This window comes from Chaetodon auriga, chromosome 18 (genome assembly GCF_051107435.1).
Source record: "Chaetodon auriga isolate fChaAug3 chromosome 18, fChaAug3.hap1, whole genome shotgun sequence".
NCBI lineage: Eukaryota > Metazoa > Chordata > Actinopteri > Chaetodontiformes > Chaetodontidae > Chaetodon > Chaetodon auriga.
The window spans coordinates 11,038,968-11,050,820 of NC_135091.1; positions in this window are offsets into that span (position 1 = coordinate 11,038,968).

An 11,853-nucleotide genomic window follows, 5' to 3' on the forward strand; every position below is an offset into this window, starting at 1 on the left:
TCAGAGGCAGAAGGCTGATGATGCGGCCTCATCCTCTGTGTTGCCGAGGGCACAGATGATAATCCTAACCCTCTCTGAAGGCAGGAAACATATTTAGGCAGCAGAGATGGATGATGTCGCATCCTCTTAACGTTAAACTAAAATTACCTCGTCCTGCTGAGACTCGCACTCGCTCTCTTTGTTGCACCAGTTGAAGATTTTAACGTGAATATAAACTTTAAGGCTGAAGGCTTTTTTTGAAACCACGGCGGCGCCTTCAGCGGTCAGCTCAGTGTTGTCGTTTTAATCACAGACTGTTGGAGCATCTTGTTGCTGGGAAACATTAGGACACGATGCTAACCTTGTGTCTCTTCTACAGCACTATCATAAGAACTAAATGAGACAAACTTAACCCTTCAGACTGTGCAGTTTGATCAAAAAACAAGCCTGGTTTCCCTGAAAGTCGCACTGAAGTGAAATCATCAAAGGCACTTAGGATGGAGAACTTCCTGTAAGTACATTTCGGCTGCTAAGAGCATCTCCCGTTAAGACAGATGACTCAGCACTTAAACTGAATCAAATGTTCCCAATGTTTTACTCTGTGCACCAAAACAAATCCACGGTATCTAAATGGAAGCGCCTTTTCTCTGTAATCCCTGACGCCTCAAGCTTCCTCTTTCTGATGGACACTGTGACCAAGCAGAGCGAGGCACGTGCACGAGCTCCATCACTCTGCATCATCTGGGCATTTGTTCGATCCCCAGCCGATGTGTTACGGAGAGACAGCTCTCGCCTTCTCACCTCCTCGGCTGTGTCACACACATCAGCCTGCTGAGGGACTGTGGGTCTGTTTTGGAGGGACTCACGGCCTTGAAATATTCTGTAAATTTGCATGACATTCATGAGGCAACCTATGCAGTTTAAAATGTTCTTTAACTGCACCTAAACTGTTAAAACAAGTGCACTAAGCCAAGAGGCAGATCCAGAGTCTGCATTGATAGCAAAGGCCAAGTCACCCTTAGTCACCAGCCTAGATTTGGGCACAACCAGCACAGCCATGTCAGAAGACCTCAGGTTATGAAGTGGCACACGAGAGATGAGGAGCTCAGTGAGATAGCCAGATGCCAGACCATAATCTTAAAATCAATTCTAAATTCGTCTGGAAGCCGGTGAAGTGCAGCTTCATCCACAGAGATGTGTTCAAATCTCCTCGTAATGCTCCAGCTGCAGGTGATGCAGTGAGCTTTGGCTGAAGCAGGAGCAAAGGGTGTTGCAGTGGAGAGAAGAGGGACTCTATTGAGACCTACTGAAGGGTCTTAAGAGATAAGCCAGCGACATGTTTTTTTTTTTTCTGATTGTCAACATGATAAAAACAAAACCAACTATGAATTTATCCTACAACAGTTTATTTTGTGTTCGTCCCACGTCTGACAGAATTCGTTTCTCTGTGCCATGGATCGTTATCACTGTCCAAAAACTATTAAAAACAAATAAATGAGACACATTCTTTCTTGCACTGGCAGACGTGTTCACTCCTGTAAATACTCACTGGAGCACCAAATGTGTGTAAAGCACGGATGAAAATAGGACAGAGAAAAATGCCCTGTTTACTTTTGCTTTAGCAGTTTGAAGAAATAACTGGGCCTTTTCTTCATGGATCAGACTACATGATACTTTTATGGTCACCATGTCAGATCTACTCCATGTTTGTTACCTGGCTGTGCTCTGGAGAGAGCACCTGATAGGTCAACACTAAGGAAGTGTGTAAAGACAAAAAAAAAGTCTTACATGTGAGACTTTTCGTCGGGGTGTCGTGGGGAGTCCCAGATGCTGCGGACACATAGGGACACGAATATCTACCAAATTCCATGACAATCCATACAATAGTTGTTGAGACATATATATTTCTGTCCAGTTTATAAAGATTGAGTTTTTCCATATCATTTCATGTCTTCAGTAGGGACGAATGAGCTTGTGGCAGAATGCCAAAGACGAGCTACAGGGGTCAGAAAGTAGAGCAGGTTAGAGACAGACTGACACATTGCTGGTTTTGGTCTTTTCACGGGATTTGTTGGCAATGTGACAAAATGTAGAATGAAAGCGGCCTCATCTTTTTTTACTTGTAAAAGACTATTTGATTTTCAAAGTGTACTCATGCCGTGAATGCTCTTACATTTGCTGTTCTAGATACCTGCTTTTCAGCCGCTCTTTCATAGAAAATATGTATGGAGAGTGAGTCTTTTCACATTTCCCAGGGCAGCTACAGCAGTTTGGAATAAACAGAAAAAAAAGATCTGGCTTGTACATTGAGCAGTGAAAGCCACCAAGGCTGCACAGATAAAGAAAAGAGTACAAGCTGCAGAAACTCAGTCCGTGTAATGCTTTACGAAAAAACACGTCAATGTAAGTACAGACTGTGGACAGACAGGACACGCTGTTCAGAAGGAACAAAAACATTCCACAATCACTCGTTTGTGTTATTTATTTCAACATTGGGAACGAAGGAGGACTGTAATAACCCCCACAGAGGCACCCAGATGAAAATGACCATCTCTAAATCCATCTAGATCACATATTTATATCCACATCAATAGAAAAATATGACTTTGAAGACCCGAGGCACAAGTGAGCTCATCAGAGGAGACGGGGGGAGGATTGATTTTTCATCCATTCATTCAATTCTTTCTTCTCTCTCAGTAATAACAGGGTGTCATTTTGTGGGTATTTTGATTTTTTTTTAAATTATTTTGTGGATGTGTGTTATCAGATTTCTAAAAAACAGTGTGTATGTGTGTGTGTGTGTGTGTTTGCCAGCAACGACAGCAGATATGTGGGCAGTTTACTCACATAATCAGCTAATAAACGGACTAATTACTCCGACACATCTGGAGGGTAAACTGAACGGTTTGCAGATTAGCCAAGGACAATGGCTGCCATGAGGGTGAACTGCATTAGCACAGCTGCTACGGATAAAAACAACACGTCGTGGTTTGGGATGAGCGGTGCTGAATTAGTAATGGGAGTGAGTCATCCGCCCAGTAACAAACTGGTTTCTAGAGCGATGAAATGTCGATTAGTGTAAGTCACTTTCACATGTTGAGGTTCTTTCACGTGTTTCCAGAATCACTGCTACAGAACAGAGGGCAGTCTCTGGTGTCAAAGGTCTTTTCCTTCCAAAATGTGGCTGAAGGCATCCTCAATCACTGCCATGCAGTCATTATCTTACACTGACCCCTCTCCCAGTCTGTCCTTATCCCTTTGCACTGAATCCTGGGTAATTAAGCGGAAAACTGAGTCTCCCCGCGGTGTGTGTCACTGTGGAAGAGCCCTGTGGCCACAGTTCCAGTGTGCGAGTGTGTGTTCATGTGCCTGTCTGCGTGTGTGTGTGCACTTGCCATGAGGCAGCAGTGGGGGTGCCAGCCTAGTTGCCATAGCAGCCCGAGATGTGCTCTGGACCCCTGCCTGAGGAGTAAACTCACACTCACACATACACACACACCACAAACTGAGATTTTAAAAACAATATAACAGGCTGACATTAAATAAAGCCCGCAAAAAAATTTGATTGATCCACTTGGCTGCTGCTCTGTCCCACAGTGATAATGGACAGATCAGGTAAGGTCAGCACAATTTATCTAATGTACTTGACCTGGATTTGTCCAGTCTCTGCTGGCAGGGAGTAAAAACGATGTGTAGTGTACTGTATGATTATATTCAAGACGTGCAGCCTGTTCTAAATAAAGGCTAAGAGGAGGTCCCGCTGTCCCGTACCTGCTCCACTGCTGCTTTGCTATGCCATCAAAGAATACAGTGCAGGCTGTCGTAATAACATCAGATGTAATGTGGGCCATCTGCAGATCAACGTGCACTCAGTGATGATAACAGCATTATGCAAATAAGTCTGTTACATTAATCACAGCTTTCAAGTTCTACAACTTGCTTTGACCTTTTCAGCTTCATCCTCAAGGCTTTTAGTGTCCCAACTTAGAAAAGAGTCATCTCACTCTGAAGACAGAGCACTGTGCATTGTGAAGTTTAAAAGAGCACTTAGCATTGCACTCCTGGAAATATTACTTACATACCTTATTTCACACTTTCTCTCTTCTTAAAACCTGGCACCCACACTAATGCATCTCCACCACCGACTACATTTTCAAAGTTGTAGTCTGCAGAATGTGTAGGATCCATAATTTTTGGAGCTTGACCCTATTTAAAGAAGGGCAACAGACAACGGCGGCATATAATGAGTGTCAAAACGCCCGCAGCCATTGTTTATCATCTAAACCTGCGCGCTGGCGGCTTCCTAACAGGCATCAACCTGGGATGACTCATGTCAAGACGCTGCCAGTGTGTCAGTGTGTGTCAGCTCCTCAGGATATGCCCACGTCCTCTTTCCCAGCGCTGACACATTTTGATTCTGAAGAAAAGCCGACATTTTATCACATTCGCTTCCTGGAGTAGCACATCCCCTGACTACACGCCAAACTGCTACTCTGGTGTGCGTTTCAGGGCGTCAGTTGACATGAACCTTTGCATCCCATCACCTACACATAAAAGTCAGAATATTTCAGCCTCTGCTGCGTCAGTTTGAACTCTTCTTTTTTAAATTTGTCTCTTGTAAGTCAACAAACTTTGCAGAGGTGCAACACAAAATCACTGCTGTATCCTTTGTGTAATTCACAGTTGCAGTCCCTGCATTAACACTGACATTTAAACGTGAAACTATGTCAACTGTTGCAGGGGCCGAGCTGTTTTAGCAGACAGGTGCATTATCATAACCTGCAGGTAACACTGTGAAATAGTTCAGTGTTACAGACATAAGTACTGTATTATCATACTCATGAATATTCAGTTTGCTTTCTCTTCAAACTTCCTTGAGTCTTAAGTGACATCTTGAATTCAAACGGCCACTCAGGAGATTTCTTCTTTATATAATGTAAATAATAAAATGTTTATTAGATTTTCAACTACCTTTTGAGGTGTACAGACCAAGATCCCTGTGTGTGTGTGTGTGTGTGTGTGTGTGTGTGTGTGTGTGGTGGCACAGTAACTGCTGGTGAAAAAGGTGTCTCGAATCAGGAAAGTAAAACTTTCACGCAGACATTTCATGGGGGATCCGCGGGATTGCTTCATGGCACAGAACAGGTAAAAGGTCACTGGTCTTGCTGTGCAAACGAGTCAAAACCTTTACAGGCGGCAGAGGCGGGAACGAGCGAAATGCCAAGAGAGAAAAAAACGCCACCAAGTAAAAACTGACCCTTTGCATCAGGACTTAAATCTGTGAAACAATATTACACTGGGGTGAGGTTACCAACTGTGTTTTTTACTGCAGTTGTGTCTGAGTATCAAATTAATCTGACAGGGATATGGGGATGTCTAAAAATGCTTTAATGCTGCTGAGTAGAAAACCCAAGGCCTCCGCAACGATGCTCATTAGACACACACACATACGCGCGCACACACACACACACAGATGTACATATACATACCGTGCCAGTACCAGGTGAGTCACCGGTGGGCTTGCATCTGCTCCATATTCCTTTCTAAATACAGTCTGTCTTTTTATTTCTCCACCCATCGGTTGCTTTTCTCTCGCTCTGTAACCGCCTTCACCATTCAACTGCTCTCTTCCTATGCCTTTCAATTATTTCATCTCTCTCCGTATTGACGTCCCCCTTGTCTCCTGTTCATCTCTTCTCCCTTATTTTTCTTGTTCCTCCCTCTACTGCCAGCCTGGAATGAAGTCATTTTTAGGGCGAAGTCACTTTGGTCTTTAACAAATACAAATTTATTGGGGCACTGCAGCCAAAGTGTGAGGCATCAAGGCCGAAACCAACACAATAACAACAGTGACATATCAATGAAGGCAAAACAGGATGGGTGGCAACACCAGCAACTTGTTTCACCATCTATAAAGCACCCACACCCATGAGAATGAGGGTGCAACAAGGCTTCATTCACTGCTGCTGTGCCTTACGATAAAAGCAGTACAGTAGCACTGTTTATTGGTATGGCCAATCCAGACAGTGGACAGAGACGGGTCCAGAAATTTAATTCACATTCTGGACCAAAGACACAACTGTGCAGTTAATTCAGGCTGTTAAACTGAGCCTTAATAGTGCGTTCAAATCCTCCTCTTTGCTGCATCTTTTCATGGTCAGTGTGTCTTTTGAGTTCAACTGTCGGCTGTGCAAAGTGTGTTGGTCAAACTGTCTTTTAGTTGTTTCTAGGTGAATAACGGCCAGCTCAAGACTGGACATGCCAAAACTGCCGTGTGGTAGGTCATCCACGGCACTGGCTGTTTGGCGGTGGTACGAGTCCTGCCCTGGTACTACATGTCTCTCTGTCTCTCCTCTGTATTAACATTACAGAAACTGGCAGAGAGCTCCGACATGAACTGTGAGCTAAGAGGCCGACTGCGTTAATATTTCAATGGCTCTTCAGTGAGTGCTGCTCAGGCAGGCAGGTGGAGAGAGCTGCTAATGAGAAGACCTTGATGAGTTTACAATGGTACAAAACCAGAGAAACAGATAAAACTATCAGAGCTACTGTCTCCGTTATTCGTTGTTCACCTTGGCGCTGTCTCTTTCTATCTGCTGCTGCTTCATCTCCGTTCTGGCAAATTATATCATCAATACCATCTAATCAGATTAGACTTGCTCTTTGTATCTTAAGTGATGTGAAGAAACTAGTATTACAGGGTACTCCAGTGATTAAGTATTGCACTCCATAATGTTTAGAGGGGAATGGTCAAACTCAGTGAAGCAGAGGCCAAAATATCCTGACTTTCAGTCCCAAGTACTGGGCAGTCTAATGCTGGATCTAACTAGCATCTTTCCTAAGACCCTCCTTGCTCCAAACTCTTCCTGTCCAGTGTGTAACATGTAGTCTCAAACATAATCTGACATATCAGGATGGCACACATTACAGGCCAGGACACATTATACTGCTCTTTTCAATTCCTTATTCCTGCCATTAGCTAGTTAGCTCAGTTATTCAGGCAGCTAGTGGCCTGATTAGCTACAACGCTAATTTATAGCAGAGGCTATAATGAGGAGTGCTCTACAAATGTCATGCCCTACATGAGTATAAATATTAAATGGGTACGAAGGGAAATAGTAATACATTCAATTGATTAGCTGTTCAAGTGTATCCAGGCAATGAAAGTGGAGGACAGGAGGAGCCCAGACAGACAGAGAGACTCATGGGAAATTAAGACATTCTGGAGGTTTGTGGACGGTTGCATCCATGGGAAGAGAGTGAGCGAGCGTGGGTAGATTGACAGAGAGGTCACAAAACCAGCTGTGTGTGTGTGTGTGTGTGTGTTTTGGGCTTGTGCTTGTGGTCTCCAAGTGGGACTTCACTAACTCTTAAGAGTCAGCAAACTAAAAGCTTCTTCTCACACGCACACCTTTCTGTGTGCACTGCTTTACCACACACAGTGTACATTAAGTACTGTACACTGTGGCGTGCAGCGCGCACACACACACACACACACACACACACACACACACACACACACACACACACACACACACACACACACACACACACACACACACACAGCTATAGTTGCAGCATGAAAATGTTTGGTCTCTGTCCTCATTAATAAACTACAGTGCATGCATGAACGGGCTAATCTGTGTGTGTGTTTCTGTGTCTTTCATTGTGTGCTAATGGATGTGAGGACTAATTCACACACACACACACACACACAGACACATTCATACATGTGTATATGAACTTCTATTTGTGTATGTGTGTGTGTGTGTGTGTGTGTGTGTGTGCAACTGTGAGCAAATGTACCGCATCTCCATTATGGTACAGCTGTGCGTGTGTGTGTCCATCTTAGTGACTCTATGTGTGTGTGTTAAAAGTTTAAACGCCTCCTCCTGTACTTCCTGTCTCTGCAGGCATCAACTGCCTACTCAACCAATCAAAAGGATGCATCCCACATCTCTCTTAACGAGCCAATTAAATTAGTGCTGCTGAAAGAAATGACCTCAGGGCACTAACCCCCCTTCCTCCTTCTGCTTCTCTCTTCTTCTCGAGCCGTCTCTCTCTTAAACTGTTATTCCCCCTCCCTCTATTATCTTCCCATCTGTGACTCCCTTGATGTTTGTCTTTCCTTCTTCTCGTCTCATCTTTTTGTCTCTCTGTGTTCCTGTGTTCACCGGTCTCTCCGTCTCAACAGATGTTTCTCTCCTTTGCTCTCTAGCTATTCTGCCCTCGTGTCCTTCATCAATTTTTACCTTGACCAGCTTAATTGGACTGGTCGTTCATCCTTCTCCTTAAAGAGCTGTCTTATAGATTGGCAGTAGGAGATACACAAACACACACACGCACACACACACACACACACACACACAAAGTGCCCTTTTGTGATTAAACAACCAGTTAGTCACAAATTGGTAGTTAAATCTTTAAAGCTGCTCGTATCAATATTCTAAAATGAAGGATGGATCAAATGATTACCCTGACCCAAAGCAGTTCCCCTCCAGCGTCTTGCAGATCATTATTTTGATTGGACAGTAACTTTACTGTTTTCTGTCATTTTCATCTCTTATTAGCGACATTTCTGACAGCAAAAGGCGGAAAACAAAACTGAGCTAAAAGGAGCTAAAAGCAGAGCGAGTTGTGACTTCCACACATCAGCGGGACGAAACACCAAATGAACGCTACGCTGATCCCTGTGCGCTTGATGAGTCAACAAGCAGGCAGTCTGCATCATTAGGACCGTGTGGGTGTGTTTTGATCAGATTTGACGGACAGTCACCAAACAACCTACTAACTGTAATTAGATCCTGATTCAAATATTGCTCGATCCTGATTGGTGCACAGAAGGACGAGACGTGCCATTCCCTGACCTCTTCAAACTCATTTTTGTTGTAACCAAGCTTTTATTAAACGATCGTGTTCGGCCCTGCTGTTGGTAAAGACGTTCTTCTACCCTTCAGCCAAGCTACGATGAATCAATCAACTCTGAATGTGGTTTCATGTGTGATATATCCAGATGGGTGACACATGAAATGGAAAATGCTGCCAAAGCAGCTTCAAGGCTGCCTGGCACAGACTGCTCAAGTCTCCTGCTGGAGGGATGAAACAGCATTCATCCAATATACCTGCTAATGGTGATGGAAAGAGCAAAGGTGTGGAATTGGATTGAGATCTGGCGACTGTAATGGCCACAGTATGTGAGTCAGATCATTTTACACCCATCAAACCAGTCACCCCTCATGCATTATACGGAGGCATCTGCATTCCTGTTTCTCACCCGTCTGTACAAACCTGTTACACTACATATCACAGAGCTGCTGGTGTCAGACACATTGATTCAAACAGCAGAGACACATTTGATCTGGAATTATCACTGACCACCATGCCTGGCGTTCACCAACAACCGTGCTAAGAGCCAGAAAACGTCCAGTTAGCTGCCATCATGAGGTCAAAAATGCTGTCATAATGAGTGAGCTCAGAGGAGAATGGCAAGATTTATTCCACCCAACAGGCGGGTAACAAGTCTGCAAACAACACGTCTCAGTAGATGTGATGTGGAGCATCTCAGAACAAACAACTCTTTGCATGCTGAAGCAGATGGACAGCAGGAGAAGACCAAGTCTGACAGCTAAGAATAAGATAATGAAACAGTAAACAGTGACTGATGAATGCAGGTTTCTGTTCTAACATGCTGAAAGTGGGCTGAGAAGTTGGCATAAATAACGCAAATCCATGAGTCCACCATGACTTGTGTGTGCAGTGCAGACTGGTAGAGATGGTGCAGTGGTCTGAGATAGTACACAGTGAAGACCATAATGTAAAGACTGCTGCTGACCAGGTGAAGGAACATGTTCTCCAGTGTCCTTTAGCAGTTAGACACAGAACAGAAACCACCAAAATCTGCAAGAAGTGAAATATGCTTTTAAGTGATCCATGAGGATCTTGTGCTTGGTTTTTATGCACATTTGAAGCTTTTGTAAAGTATCTGACCAACAATAATGACAAACTGAGCTTAGCATTCTTCATGTAAGAAGACATCTGCAGTGTTTCTTGTGGCTGGGATTTAAGTGGGAAGAAAACACACAACATCTGATTTTGTCAATAGGTATCAAGATCACATTTTGTGCTCCAGATCGGAGAAAGGTCATTATATATATATATGTTTAAACAGGATTGGTTCAAAAGCCCAGAGGCTGTGCTGCTCCTTAGACCCAGCTGAAGTATTTTAAACCCAGCGAATGACCAACAATGACTCATGGCTAAGACTGCGGTCCTGTGTGATTCATATCATTATTCTATCATACTAAAAAGGGGTCATGTGACTCATCTCCTTTGGATGTGGCTTTTCAGCCTCCCTTTTGCTCTAAATCATTTTAAATCCATATAAATGATCTTACCGGCTAAAATATGATCACGAGTCTCGACATCTCGTGCATGTAAAATACCAAACCGCAGCTACAAAAACCGAGTTCAGAAAGGAAAAAAAAACTGGAAAGCCATGGTTTTTTACTACGCTATTAATGTTCAAACAAAATAAGGAAAACGATTTTAAACATTTATGGTCTGTCAACCTCCTCTTGACCAGAATATGACAGGCAGTCAAGCCCTGTCCCCCAATATATAGAATAATTATTTTCTTGCAAAGATCAAAGGGAAGTTCAATATGACTTGATCCAAGTGTGACGATAATGACTTTGTGATATGATTTAGCATGGATGTAGCACTGAAGTCAAGTCTTTGTGCCGACAGAAAAAGGCAGAGAGGGTTTGAGGACGAGACCGGATTCAAATCGTCTCAATTAGTCAAAAAGTGGGAGAGAGAGAGAGAGAGACATCCGTTATGTCTCCAGCTGTCTGCCGTAATTGGTTCACTTGGGACAATGACTGTTCACTCAGTGCTAGGCACACAAACACACACGCGTGCACACACACGTTATAGCAACCAAAAGTGCCTTTAAATGTTCAGACATTTCCTCAGGTTGAAGGCAGCAATTAGCCTTCTGCGATATGGCTCTCACATACACACACATAGTACATCCATGCCTGTGTTTGCTCAACAGTCACTCAGCAGCATTAGTTACTAAAGCTACGTTATCTACGGGGACAAATAACAAAAGGACGTTCTAAGTGTTTACAATGAGACGGACTCAGGATAAGTGAACAAGAAAGTTTTGGTTTACTCTCATCGCTTCTATCAGTGCTTTAAAGAAACACTGTGCACAACCTGCCCAGCACCGAACAAGAGGCAAATTAACAATGAGCCGTCCAAACCAAAAACAATAAGCACACATGCTTAAGTTTGCAAGATGGCTCGAAGAGACACACCTCGTACTAATGATAATACATCTGTTCTGGCCACAAAAGATGCACGACCCAACAGAACCGAGGACGAGACTCGACCTCAATGAGGACAGCGAGAATGCATTAAAGGTGTAAATGCAAAGGCAACATCAGATCACTCATTATCCGGATAACTTCTCCAGGTACAGATCCCATTTTAGTACCAGCGATGGCTCCTGATTTTGGAATGGTCATTAAATACTAAAAAAAAAACAATAGTTTATGCCACCATCGCCTTTTCTGTCTCTTGTGTGTGTGAGAGAATGAAGAGTACTTGCATGTCATTGCATCATAAAGTACATGCTACAGGTTAGAGTTATAATAGTCGGTGTAAAAGTGTCAGATAAGCTCAGGTTGCAGCATAATAACGTTAGAATGCTGTGTGTTCACTGCTGCAGAAAAAGATCACCACCACAGTGTCCCGCTTCCATCCTCCATCAGCTGAGCTCCGTCAGTCCAGCTCCGCTCTCTAGCTTTGCTCTGCCGCGGCTAGTGACTCATTAGGAACCAGGCTAAATTAGTCTAAAGAAACCAGGAT